This window comes from Salmo trutta, chromosome 24, assembly GCF_901001165.1.
Source record: "Salmo trutta chromosome 24, fSalTru1.1, whole genome shotgun sequence".
Taxonomy (NCBI): domain Eukaryota; kingdom Metazoa; phylum Chordata; class Actinopteri; order Salmoniformes; family Salmonidae; genus Salmo; species Salmo trutta.
This window is the reverse complement of record NC_042980.1, coordinates 30,693,785-30,707,734: the sequence shown is the minus strand read 5'-3', so window position 1 is coordinate 30,707,734 and position 13,950 is coordinate 30,693,785.

Here is a 13,950-nt window from a genome sequence, read left to right as displayed (position 1 = left end):
CTCTAAAGGTGTAGAAGGCCCATTGTTCCCCACTGTGTTTGGGTGAGTAATAATTTGTAGAGTGGCTCTATTTTCCCTCAGCACGCTTTTTTCCACAATTCTGAATCCATATGTTGTTCTGAAGTATGAACACAGAAGTACTGGACATTTAGAACTCTTATTATGGTGCTGATTTCACAGAATTACATCATGGTCTTGAATTGGACTTGTATTTTTCTGGTCTAGGTCTTGACTCAGTCTTGCTTTAGGTGGTCTTGAACACAACACTGGCTGCCACTGCCTTCTCAGTTGCTGTCCCCGCCAGTCAAATGATTTGGGGAAGAAAGACACTGGTGCTAATTGCCTGTTATGTAATGTTGACAGTGCTTATTGTCATCTTGCTGTAGATACTGGTAAATGGTGGTGCAAAGAAAGTTAATTGACGATGTGTGTGTGTGTTGGCAGCAGCTGAGGGAGGCTAGATATATGCGCCCTCTGGTCCCCTCTCCGCCAGCTGTGCCTCGTCACACCATCCCTGGGTCCCTGCCACCCCACCAGGCTGCCCTGACCCCTGCCACACATACTACCACACTGCTACACACTCAAACTGCCACACACACTCGCTCTGTGTGACTAACTGGGACTGCTGAGGGAGTAAACCACACATTAACTATTGTTTCTAGGTCATATCTGTCCTAGTGTACAAACGAGATGACACTTCCCCTCTAACTGTATATTTACATGTCACCCACTTTTCCTCTTTGAAACAAACTTGCCCCAATGCAACCCTGTTAGTGGAATTGACCATATAAATACAAGATGTTTAATGTTTGCGTGTGAGAGCAACATTAGGATCTGAATACGCAGTATCTTTGAACATGTGGTAATACGTTATGGTGATCTGTGTGTCAGGTGCAGCACTTTTGGCAGAGAATAACAGTTGACTGCAGCTTTAACTCTACTCTCCTATTACTAAGGATGACCAACCTCTATTGTCTTAAAGCCTTGTAATTTGGATCATCTACATGTGTTAAACCTGTCTGGGGATGTGTTTGAACATTGCATAGAGAAGACATACACCGAGTGTTCAAAACATTAAGAACACCTGCTCTTTCCATGACCGACTGACCAGGTGAATCCAGAGGAAAGCTATGATCCCTTATTGATGTAATTTGTTAAATCCACTTCAATCAGTGTAGCTGAAGGGGAGGAGACAGGTTAAATAAGGATTTTTAAACATTGAGACAATTGAGACGGATTGTGTATATGTGCCATTCAGAGGGTGAATGGGCAGGACAAAACGTTTAAGTGCCTTTGAACAGGGTGTGGTAGCAGGTGCCAGGTGCACTGGTTTGTGTCAACAACTGCAAAGCTGCTGGGTTTTTCACGTTCAACAGTTTCCCGTGTGTATCAATGATGGTCCACCACCCAAAGGACATCCAGCCAACTTAACACAACTGTGGGAAACATTGGAGTCAACACGAGCCAACATCCCTGTGGAACGCTTTCGACACCTTGTAAATTCCATGCCCCAGTGAACTGAGGCTGTTCTGAGGGCAAAAGGGGTGCAACTCAATATTAGGAAGGTGTTCCTAATGTTTGGTATACTCAGTGTACATATTTTACATGTCAGTCATTTAGCAGATGCTCTTATCCAGAGCGACTTACAGGAGCAATTAGGGTTAAGTGCCTTGCTCAAGGTCACATTGACAGATTTCACCTAGTCAGCTCTGGGATTCAAACCAGCAGCCTTTCGGTTACTGGCCCAGCCTCTTAACCCCTAGGCTACCACCCAGCCCACATGTTCTAATATGTGTGATATCATCTCATTTTGACTTGATCGTTGTGTATACTGTATGTACGTAAGTAGATCATGTCCTATTACCACTGAGTATTAGAACACATAAGAAACACAGGCTTATCAGTAAACTTACTGCTGGGGTCTGATATACCATGAGGAAGTAAAGTCTGTTTAATAAAATAACATTCATTTCCTCCATAAAATGTGACACTGATATCCCTGGCTTTATCCCTGCCAGTTATTTTGGCATGCGTGGAATGGTGGGTCCTGTCAGCTTGTGAGTGGTCTCGGCAGAGCCTGTCTCAGGGCCCAGGTCTGACCCTGTCTTCTGTCCGAGACCCACGGCCAGGGAAGAGAATGATCGATGATTTGTCCAGAATACGCTGCGTCACGGCACGGCAGAGGCGTCCAGCTGGCCTCGTTCCACGGACGCAGTCTTGTCACGGACACACCGACAGCGTACAGCAACGTCACCCCTCTCACACCCTGTGCTGACAGCCTATTGTTCAAACGGTGAGGAAAACATCCACATTTTGGAAATCGAGGGTTACAGTTTCAGATTCAGATTCAGATTCTGAGTGTTTAATAGTCACACGTATAGGGTTGCAGGTGTGATTGCAGGGTACAGTGAAAATCTTAAGCTCTGAGCTCCAACATGCAGGACTAAGTTAAATAAAATAATGAAACCGATGAAAATTGTAAAATGGTAAAAAAACAACAATAGAAATAGCACTATATACAGTACCGGTCAAAAGTTTTAGAACACCTACTCATTCAAGGTTTTTTCTTCATTTTTACTATTTTCTACATTTTAGAATAATAGTGAAGAAGTCAAAACTATGAAATAACACATATGGAATCATGTAGTAACCAAAAAAGTGTTAAACAAATCAAAATATATTTTATATTTGAGATTCTTCAAATAGCCAATCTTTTGCCTTCATGACAGCTTTGCACACTCTTGGCATTCTCTCAACCAGCATCACCTGGAATGCTTTCCAACAGTCTTGAAGGAGTTCCCACATATGCTGAGCACTTGTTGACTGCTTTTCCTTCACTCTGCGGTCCGACTCATCCCAAACCATCTCAATTTGGTTGAGGTCAGGGGATTGTGGAGGCCAGGTCATCTGATGCAGCACTCCATCACTCTACTTCTTGGTAAAATACCCCTTACACAGCCTGGAGGTGTGGTAGCCATGCTGGTTAAGTGTGCCTTGAATTCTAAATAAATCACAGACAGTGTCACCAGCAAAGCACCCCCACACCATAATACCTCCTCCATGCTTTACGGTGGGAACTACACATGCGGAGATCATCCATTCACCCACACCACATCTCACAAAGACACGGCGGTTGGAACCAAAAATCTCCAATTTGGACTCCAGACCAAAGGACAGATTTCCACCGGTCTAATGTCCATTGCTCGTGTTTCTTGGCCCAAGCAAGTCTCTCTTCTTCTTATTGGTGTCCTTTAGTAGTGGTTTCTTTGCAGCAATTCGACCACGAAGGCCTGATTCACAGTCTTCTCTGAACAGTTGATGTTGAGATGTGTCTGTTACTTGAACTCTGTGAAGCATTTATTTGGGCTGCAATTTCTGAGGCTGGTAACTCTAATGAACTTATCCTCTGCAGCAGAGGTAACTCTGGGTCCCCCCCTACCTTGTCACAACACAACCGATTGGCTCAAATGTATTAAGAAGGAAAGAAATTCCACAAATGAACTTAACAAGGCACACCTGTTAATTGTAATGCATTCCAGGTGGTTTGTGGGTGATTGTTTTCTGTTTAGAGTATTTCCTGACAGGACTGTTTTGCTGTCGTCTTTTGTTTAATTTTGTAAGTGTTCTCTTTTTCAATTAAATTTCAAGATGAACACACATCCTCCGCTGCACCTTGGTCTCATTACTACGACAGCCCTTACACTACCCCATGAAGCTGGTTGAGAGAATGCCAAGAGTGTGCAAAGCTGTCATCAAGGCAAAGAGTGGCTATTTGAAGAATCTCAAATATACAATATATTTTGATTTGTTTAACACTTTTTGGTTACTACATGATTCCATATGTGTTATTTCATAGTTTTGATCTCTTCACTATTATTCTAAAATGTAGAAAAAAGTAAAAATGAAGAAAAACCCTTGAATGAGTAGGTGTTCTAAGACTTTTGACCGGTAGTGTACATTATAACAGCTGTAGCAGTGATGAATAAATAAATGTCCATTGGGGTGGAGGTAGAGTAAAGACTGTTGAGGGGCGGGGGGAACAAGTGAAATAAAAACAATAACAATTATCATTTAAAAGAATCTATAATATACATATTAACAACTGCAACAGTGATGAATGTCGTTGGGGTGGGGGCAGAGTAAAAGTCCGGGGGGGGGGGGGGGGGGGGGGGGGGGGGGGGGGGGGGGGGGGGGGGTCCATAGCTTAGGTGGCTGCAGTCCCATATGATCTTCTTGGCCTTCCTGCGACACCTGGTGTTATAGGTGTCCTGTAGGGCAGGTAGTGTGCAACCAATGGTGCGTTCGGCTGCACGTATCACCCTCTGAAGCATCTTGCGGTCCGCAGCAGTGGAGTTGCCATACCAGGCTGTGATGCAGCCTGAAAGTATGCTCTCAATGGTGCTCCTGTAGAACACTGTGAGAGCCCTTTAGGACAGGCTGAATTTCTTCAGCATCCTGAGGTTCGCCGTGGTGTCTGTGTGGTTAGACCATTTCAGCTTCACTGAGATTTGTACGCTGAGGAATTGAAAGTTATTGACCGCCTCCACGGCAGACCCATTGATGAGGATAGGGCTGTGTCCAGCCTGGTTCTTCCTGAAGTTCCCAATCAGCTCCTTTACTTGGCTAACGCTGAAGGAGAGGTTGTTTACCTGGCACAATGCCGTCAGAGAGCATACCTCCTCCCTGTAGGCTGTCTCTTCGCTGTTGCTAATCAGCGAACTTGATGATGGAGTTGTAACTGTGTGAGGCCATGCAGTCGTGGGTATACAGGGAGTACAGGAGGGGACTGAGGAGGCACCCTTGTGGGGACCCTGTGTTGAGAATCAGTGTCGAGGAGGTAATGTTGCCAACCTTCACCACCTGGGGACGGCCTGTCAGGAAGTCCATGATCCAGTTGCATAGGGAAGAGTTCAGACACAGGGCCGTGAGCTTTGTAATGAGCTTATAGGGCACTATGGTATAAAAGGCCGAGCTGTAGTCGATGAACAGCATCCTCACATATGCATTCCTAGTATTTCATTTCAGTTACTTTCCCTTTCTTGGGCACGGGGATGATAGTGAGAGATTGAAAATGTCAGAGAACCCAACAGGCAGCTGGTCTGCACATGCTCTGAGGGCACGGCTATGGATGCCGTCTTAGGAGCCCCTGCCACATACGCCTTGTGTCCCCCCCCCCCTGAATTGCTCCTCCACTTTGCCACTATACTTGTGTTTCACCATCTTGATCGATCTGCGTAGGTTGTATTTGTACTGTTTAACCAAACTATTGTCCCCAGTCACATTGCCCTCCTTATAAGCAGCATCTCTCTCCTTCAATAAGGCTTCAATCAATCCATGGTTTTTGATTCAGGAACGTGTTCAAAGTCACTATGAGGAACATATCATCTGTGCATTTTTTATGAGTTGGCATATTTATTGATGTTCTCTCCAGAGGAACCCAGAACATATTTCAGTCCACGTGATCAAAACAGTCTTGGAGTGTGAATTCTGATTGGTCAGACCAACGCTGTACAGACCTGACCACTGAAACTTCCTTCTTGAGTTTTTGCTTGTAGGGGGAGAAGCAAGATGGAGTCATGGTCGCATTTGTGGAAAGGAGGATGGGAGTGGGCCTTATACTAGTGTTGAAAAGGAGTGTAGCAGTGGTCAAGAGTAGAATTTCCGTGAGTTAGACAGTCTTTTGTTAAAGTCCCATACAACAGTGAATGCTGACTCCAGTTTGTTTTGGGTCCAATAAAGATATTTGAAAGACTTTTTGGTGTCGGCTTGGGTCCTAATGAACACAGCCAGGGCGATAATCCCTGAAACTGACAGAGGTTTATAACTGAATACTTTGCCAATTTTATTGCAAATGTCCTTCATTAGTGGCAACTCAGTCATGCGATAAGTACTGGATGAGTTTATTTCATTGAATATAGTGGGGGATTTCAGCTTGGAAAATAATTAGAAACCTGGGCACACTGTCCATTTTTGCCTTACTTTCTGGTCATTTAATGCAAAACACAAAGAAAGACATTCCAAACATCCCATGTGAGAATACGGGAGCAAAAAAACTGTTCAATGGGCATGAAACCAAATTCATAAAGGTCGCTCAGGGAGAAAGGTGCGAGGGTAAAGATTTGTGGATCAATTGCTCCATCATAAAGAATGCTGTGTGCCAAAATGACTGATGATGAGGACGCTTCTGGGTGGAGTGCTGCCTGGCTAGTAAAAAACACTGACACACCATAATAAACAAGGTTCAAATCTGTCAGGAGAGGTTACCTAAAACCACCACTTTAACCAGGTTTCCATCCAAACTTTTTATGCTAGTAAAGAAATTGGCTGATGGAAACAGAAAATGTGTCAGGAAACTTTCCAAATGTCGAGAAAACAAAATAGGGTAGACAATTCAGGATATTTTTCCTGTCAAATTATTTATGCGATAAATGTCGGTGAAAACGCTTTTATGTGGCAATATTCATATAATAACCATCATATCGAAGTAAACTTGGTGTCACGTTATGGCGTGTTGTGTGGTATGCAGTTTATTAGACTACAGATGAAATAAATGATGATGAACTTCACAGGGTGGGTCTTATTGTGGTGACATGGCCATTGATGCTTGGCTGCTGTTTAACATTTAAAAATAATCTCGCTCTTTTGTCCATAATAATTTCCTCATGAAGGCTATACCCTACTCTTTATGTACGAGCTGTTGACTAGAGCTCACGTGCCAATACCAGAGTGGGCACACACGCTATATAACACACATTGTTTTGTGAGAAAACCATCAGTAGAGTTGAAAATGTGATGGAAACCCAATGAGTTTGTAATTTGTATTCAGTACATGGTAATTTAACCACAAAAGGTATTTTTCTGTGCACTACGTCGTCACGCACAGCCCTTTATCCCCAATAAGTCAATTTGATGGGAACACATCTCTGGTGGGAAAATGCACGTATTGTTTTTATGCAGATTGTTGAATATTTCATGAAAATCTGTCACCAATTGGATGGAGACCTAGCTAGTAATAGTATTTTATTTTCACTGCTATTTAGGCACGCCAAGGTAAACCAGCGGACAAAGGTCTTAACCCTTGGAGGTTCTGATGTACCAGAACGCATGAGAAAACAAATCACCTTTATAATAAAGCATTGCGTGCATATGATCACATTTGCGTAGTGGCATAGAGCAGTAGAGTTGAGGCACTTGCAGAAGTTACACATATTGGGTACATTTTTAGAGGCCCAGGGTGCGGGAAAAATTTGGGTTTTTATAAACGCATTTCATGCAATTCATGCAAGTCATTTTAAATGACTGGAGATATTGGCTAAATATTTTTTATATTGCCCAAATGATCGAAATGGCAGGCTACTTTGACACTGACAAACTGAGAATCTGAGATCAATAAAGACCTTGGCTTGAATCCATCAATAGCCTAGTCCTAGGTGTGTGGAGACACATTTTAGGCTACAATATGACAAGGAAATTATAGTCTTAAAAATGCTTTCCAGTTTCACTGACATACCTAAAATGATGCGCAGCTCACTCGCTGGTGATGGCTGATGCGCTCGTGCCAAATGCAAATGTCTCTTGTTGTACTAGGTAAAACAATATTTGGAAGTAAAATATTTTGGTAGGCTTCAGCATAGTGTTCTCTTTTCAGCAGTAGCCATTTGCTTTCCAACCTGTGTTTTCCCACGATTGCATTGTAAATATTGCGAAAGGCTTGTTTTGTTTGCATGCTCTTTGTTCACTGACAGATTTGCCGCACGTTCCCGACTGCAGGCTATTCCATGTTATTAGGCTACAATCCACAGCTAGGCTATTTTTAAAAGAAGCTATTTATCCTCTGTGGCTAAATTACAGGCCTTCTCATGGTGTAGTAGGCTATTCTGAATGATTTCATTACTTTCTTAACAGACAGTAATAATTCTAACTGGCAAATGTATTTCAATCTATTAGGGGTGCTGTAGTTCCTTCATAATCCATCGCGCGGCTATGATTCTATAAGGAAATAAATGATGACGTGCAACGCTGGAGAGATGAGAGTTGCAGGCTCATGTCTGTCAGAGCAGAGAGGGAGAGATCATAAAAAGTGAATCTCAATCTAGTTATGTGAGAGATACAGGCGCACTTCTCACAACCAGCGCTACCCGCTGGTTTCACACATAGGCCTACAGTAGGTTACAATGTTGCGCAAACCATAAATTCCTGGCCGAACCAACCCAACCAACTCGTTGAATATTAGGCCCGTGCGGAAAATCTACTTTTTGACATTGTTTTTTGTGGGGACAGGAGAATTAATGAAGAGGCAACACGAACGAATTTTGATCGCAATTATTTTGTGACAATTATTTTTCATGCCACGAGAGTTATCGGATCCGGCCAAATAGGTTCCGAAACAAAACAGTCCAAACGGAGAGGTGCACTGACCAAACCCTATTTAAGGAGTAGGTGTGTGTATGTGTGTGCATATTTATCTACCATTAGCACATACTCAGACATCTCTATACACTAGGGCCATGGTAGTAATAGGCAGTAATGGGTCATGAATATCTGTCTAAACGTCTATGCTGCTCACAGTCTCTGACTGCTCTGAGGTGGCTCAGCTCACACAGGTGAGGAGGACAGGGAGGCCACACTCATTACACATTCTGGCACTGCCCGTCCCCCTTCGCTCCCTCCCTCGCTCGCCCCTATCATTTATTTATTTGCGCCAGCCCTCAATTACAGTCAGTGGTGAGGAGAGCGGGCCGGGGCGACCCCGGGTTCGACTGGCTAATGAACGAGGGAGACAGACCCCCTCATGTTTATTTCCCAGCTTCGTCGAAAGCAGGAGTCCCGGGAGAGACGGAAACAAGGCTGCTGAATAATAATCAGTGCTTTGTGTTTTAATACGACTGATCTACTCCACAGGCATATGGATGGAGGGATGGAAGGATAAGGGGAGAATGGGAGAAGCATGCCACATTTAGGGAGGGATGATGGCGAGGTCTAAGGAGGGAACACAGGCTCTCGGTCGTAGATGGATGGGCTATGAATCAGGCTCTCTGTCGCTCCTCTGAAAGCAGGCGGCCATTTGTGTTCTACGCTAATAGCACCTCATTCTCCAATACAGACTAATCCATTTTCAGGAGCCATCGGTTAACTGGGGAGCAAATTCATGAAAGGGTTGGCATATGTTGAATATGAAACATTTTATTTTGCACTGAATAGATTCTTATTGCAAACTATCATCCCTTTTCTAGATCACGGGACCCTAATGTGCTTGAATACATTTATTTAATCATTTGGTCACCAGCATTAGATAATACGTTTGTAGTTGGACCATGGCGCTATTCTTTTTTTTTTTAAATGTGGCTTTTTACTCCAGCATTTTGGATTTGAGATCAAATGTTTCATATGAAGTGATCTTTTTTCACCTTTTATTTCAGGGTATTTTCATACATATCTGATTTACTGTTTAGAAATGGAAACACTGTATACTGTATCTAGTCACCCCATTTGAAGGTGTCAAGTACTAAAGTATTCAACAGTTTAGTATTTGGTCCCATATTCCTAGCACGCAATGAGTACATCAAAATTCTGACTCTACAAACTGGTTGGATGCATTTGCAGTATGTTTTGGTTGTGTTGTCCAATAGGAACTGAATGGTAAATGATGACTATAGTAATGTACTTTCTAAGTGAGTAGATAAGATGTTTCTGAAATGAAATCAATCCGGATATTGCCATGATTGAGATAAATCATGAATGAACCATGGCTAATGACGAGTGAGAAAGTTAGAGGCTACAACCAATAATGGGGAAGATTAGCATGATCTTCTCCCTCTGTAACTCTCACTCATCACCATTCCAATTCATTCATGATTATCAATAATCATGGTAGCATCCACACTCATGTAGCAGTGTTCACTAACATCAGCGTCATACACCCATTATTGTTGAGGGGCATGAAGTACATGAGGATTAATCATTAGGATTAATCATTATCATTATGCCTAATCTTATGTATTTTTTTCTGCATAGGTTATCTAAGCATACCTCTTTACCCGTTCAATTGTCATTTTTAAAATGGGTGTCATCACATTATCATAAGGTGCCAGATTACATTTGGAGTGCATTCGGAAAGTATTCAGACCACATGACTTTTTCTACATTTTGGTACTTTACAGCCTTATTCTAAAATTGATTAAATAAATATTTTCCTAGTTAAATAAAGGTTAAATAAAAAATAAAAATAAATACATCTGTACACAATACCCATTCTAACAAATCAAAAACAGGTTTTTAGATTTTTTTAGCAAATGTATAAAAAAATAAAAAATACAGAAATACCTTATTTACATAAGTATTCAGACTCTTTGCTATGAGACTCTAAATTGAGCTCAGGTGCATCCTGTTTCCATTGATCATCCTAGAGCTCTTTCTGCAACTTGATTAAAGTCCACCTGTGGTGAATTCAATTGATTGGACATTATTTACAAAGGCACACACCTGTCCATAAAAGGTCCCACAGTTGACAGTGCATGTCAGAGCAAAAACCAAGCCATGAGGTCGAAGGAATTGTTCATAGAGCGCCGAGACAGGATTGTGTCGAGGCACAGATCTGGGGAAGGGTACTAACAAATTTCTGCAGCGTTGCTGAGAAATCAGGAGAGAAGGGCCTTGGTCAGGGAGGTGACCAAGAACCCGATGGTCACTCTGAGTTCATCTGTGGAGATGGGAGAACCTTCCAGAAAGACAACCATCTCTGCAGCACTCCAGGAATCAGGCCTTCATGGTAGAGTGGCCAGATGGAAGCCACACCTCAGTAAAAAGCACATGACAGCCTGCTTGGAGTTTGCCAAGAGGCCCCTAAAGGACTCTCAGACCATTAGAAACAAGATTCTCTGGTCTGATGAAAATCAAGATTGAACTCTTTGGCCTGAATGCCAAGCGTCACGTCTGGAGGAAACCTGGCACCATCCCTACGGTGAAGTATGGTGGTAGTAGCATCATGCTGTGGGAATGTTTTTCAGCAGCAGGGATTGGGAGACTAGTCAGGATCGAGGGAAAGATGAACAGAACAACGTACAGAGAGATCCTTGATGAAAACCTGCTCCAGAGTGCTTAGGAACTCAGACTGGGGCGAAGATTCACATTCCAACAGGACAACAACCCTAAGCACTCAGCCAAAACAACGCAGGAGTGGCTTCGGGACAAGTCTCAATGTCCAGAAGTGGCCCAGCCAGAGATACAAAGATACCTCCTGCGAGTCCTGCCCATCATCGGCATTTAAATCCAATCAAATGTTGTGTGTGTCATTTTACACTCTTTGCTCTGTCATATCTTTGCTTCATGGTGCACCTGGGAAGGAACCACTTACTAGGTTGAAGAGAGCTGGGGGCGGGGGTACTCTTTGTCTGGTCCAGTCAGTGTGCCCCCTCCACAAAATACTGCTGACAGATATTTTTATAAATACTTATTAAGTTTAAAAATGAAGTTTAGTCATTAATTTAACAGAAAAAAAATCAAACTGGCCAAATTTGAGGGGACACATACCCTACGAGCATGATGCCTTCTATTCTTACAATAAAAGGGACTCCAAAATGACAGAATGCATTATTCACTTCCTTTTGGACAAAACATAATATGAAACACAACCAAAACAAGCTGTAAATGCATCCAACAAGCTTGATGTGGTTATTGTGTGCATGGAATATGAGACCAAATACTACACTTTTGAAATTTGTTCAAATATTTACAGATGTAGGATCTTAATTTGAGCCAGTTTGCTACAGCAGCAAAAAAATCCTGGAACAACAGAAAATGTGAAATTATGTGGATTATAATTAATGGACATTTTTTGCCGGGGTTGATACATCTTCCCTTAGAGAAAATCAAGTCTGAATTTTTAAAGTGGACATTACAAACTTTAGAAGCCTCTACAAGTTTGCATTCACTGCTGTGCCGGAAAATTCTCAGCAACAAAAGAATGATCAAATTTAGATCCTACGTGGTCCCCCGTGGCTCAGTTGGTAGAGCATGGTGTTTGCAACACCAGGGTTGTGGGTTTGATTCCCACGGGGGGCCAGTACAAAAAAATAAATAAAAGAAAATGCATGAAATGTATGCATTCACTACTGTAAGATGCTCTGGATAAGAGTGTCTACTAAAATGTAAATGTATGCCATATTCAAATGGAGGGACTAGATACAGTACATAAAGTGCTTTACATGGTAAATCACTCATATATGAAAATTCCCTGAAATAAAAGGTGAGATTTTGTACTGTCATCTCATATGAAACATTTGATCTCAAATCCAAAGGGATTTGGGAGTGTATTATCTAAGGCTAGTGACCAAATGAATAAATAAATGTATTCAAGCACATTAGGGTCCCGTGATCTAGAAAAGGCATGACAGTTTGCAATAAGAAACTATTCAGTGCAAAATAAAATGTTTTATATGCAACATATGCCAACCCTTTCATGAATTTTTGCCCCAGTTAACCGCTGGCTCTTGAAAATGGATTAGTCTGTATTTGAGAATGAGGTGCTGTTAGCGTAGGACACAAATGGCCGCCTGCTTTCAGAGGAGCGACAGAGAGCTTGATTCATAGCCCATCCATCTACGACCATTCCCCTTCAGGGGATGAGAGCCTGAGTTCCCTCCTTAGACCCCAACATCATCCCTCCCTGAAAGTGGCACGCTTCTCCCCTCATCCTTCCATCTCTCTGTCCATATGCCTGTGGAGTAGACCAGTCGTATTAAAACACAAAGCGTTGATTATTAATACCCTCAAATAAAAGGTGAAATTCTGTACTGTACTGTCATGACATGAAATGTTTGATATCAAAAACAAAATGCTTTTGTATAGAGCCAAATTTAAATGTTTGGCATCACTGTCCAACTACATACGTAGGGGAGTGTATCCACACTCACAAGTTATTTTGTTCCCCCAGCTTCACTCTTTCTAATGTAACATGACTGACCGGCTGTGTCATGTGGAAGTGTTGACCCCAATACTGTGTGTCAGTCAGGAGGCGCTTGTCCTTCAGACTGACTTTTGATCGTGCTGGCCTAAGCAGAATTGTGTGTGTGTGCGCGCGTGTGAGTGAGTGGGTGGAGGAGTGGAATCAAGAGGCCAAGGTTGATGTCACAGAGCATTTCACAACATTTATACAAACTGAATCTGACTCATATTGTCAGATTCTTCACTGTTTTATTTCAAACTGATTAAACTGGTTGTTTATCAAGTGCAGTTCAGAAAATACCATGTATTCTGTATAAACCTTCCTCCGGGGTACATTATTACAGGTAGGCCTCATTGTCTCACATCAGTGCGAAGGCATCTGCACTCATCTCTCTGATAACTCGCAAACACTCATGGGAAAGCTAAAAATAAGTTTGACTACAATATGCTGTCCTAATATTCGAAAATGTTACCAAGGTGACATCGTCCACTGAACCCCCTTGAATCCTCATAGTCAGAGTTCATCTTAAAACTATAAACCTGTAACTAATATTGACATTTATTTAATCACAAATTCTTCAATACATTTAGCTAAGGTGTTTTGTGGGTGTAGAATAATAATTCATGAAAATCTTAAATGTGCATGAAAATTAGCTAGCTAGCGTCTGCTTGCTGGCTGAACCAGTCTCAAAGCAAGGGATGCTAACAATGACAGTTCACACACTCAATGCTGAATACTCCCTCTAGCTAGCTAGTGTAGTGATATTCTAGCTAATAGCACATGAGTTTTCATGATAAGGCAGTTTCTGCTTTGCCGTGATTAGTGAGTTTTGCAGCACAGCTTGACTGCTTTAGGCTAGTTGCGATGTTATTGCGTTGGCCAAATGTTACAAAGTAGTGAGACACAGTGCCAGCTGTCAGAGTCAGATACATGCTGATTTCTTAGAACAGTCCCATAACTTTGGTTATTCATCAACAAGATTGGCAAAATAGCTACAGTAATGGCCA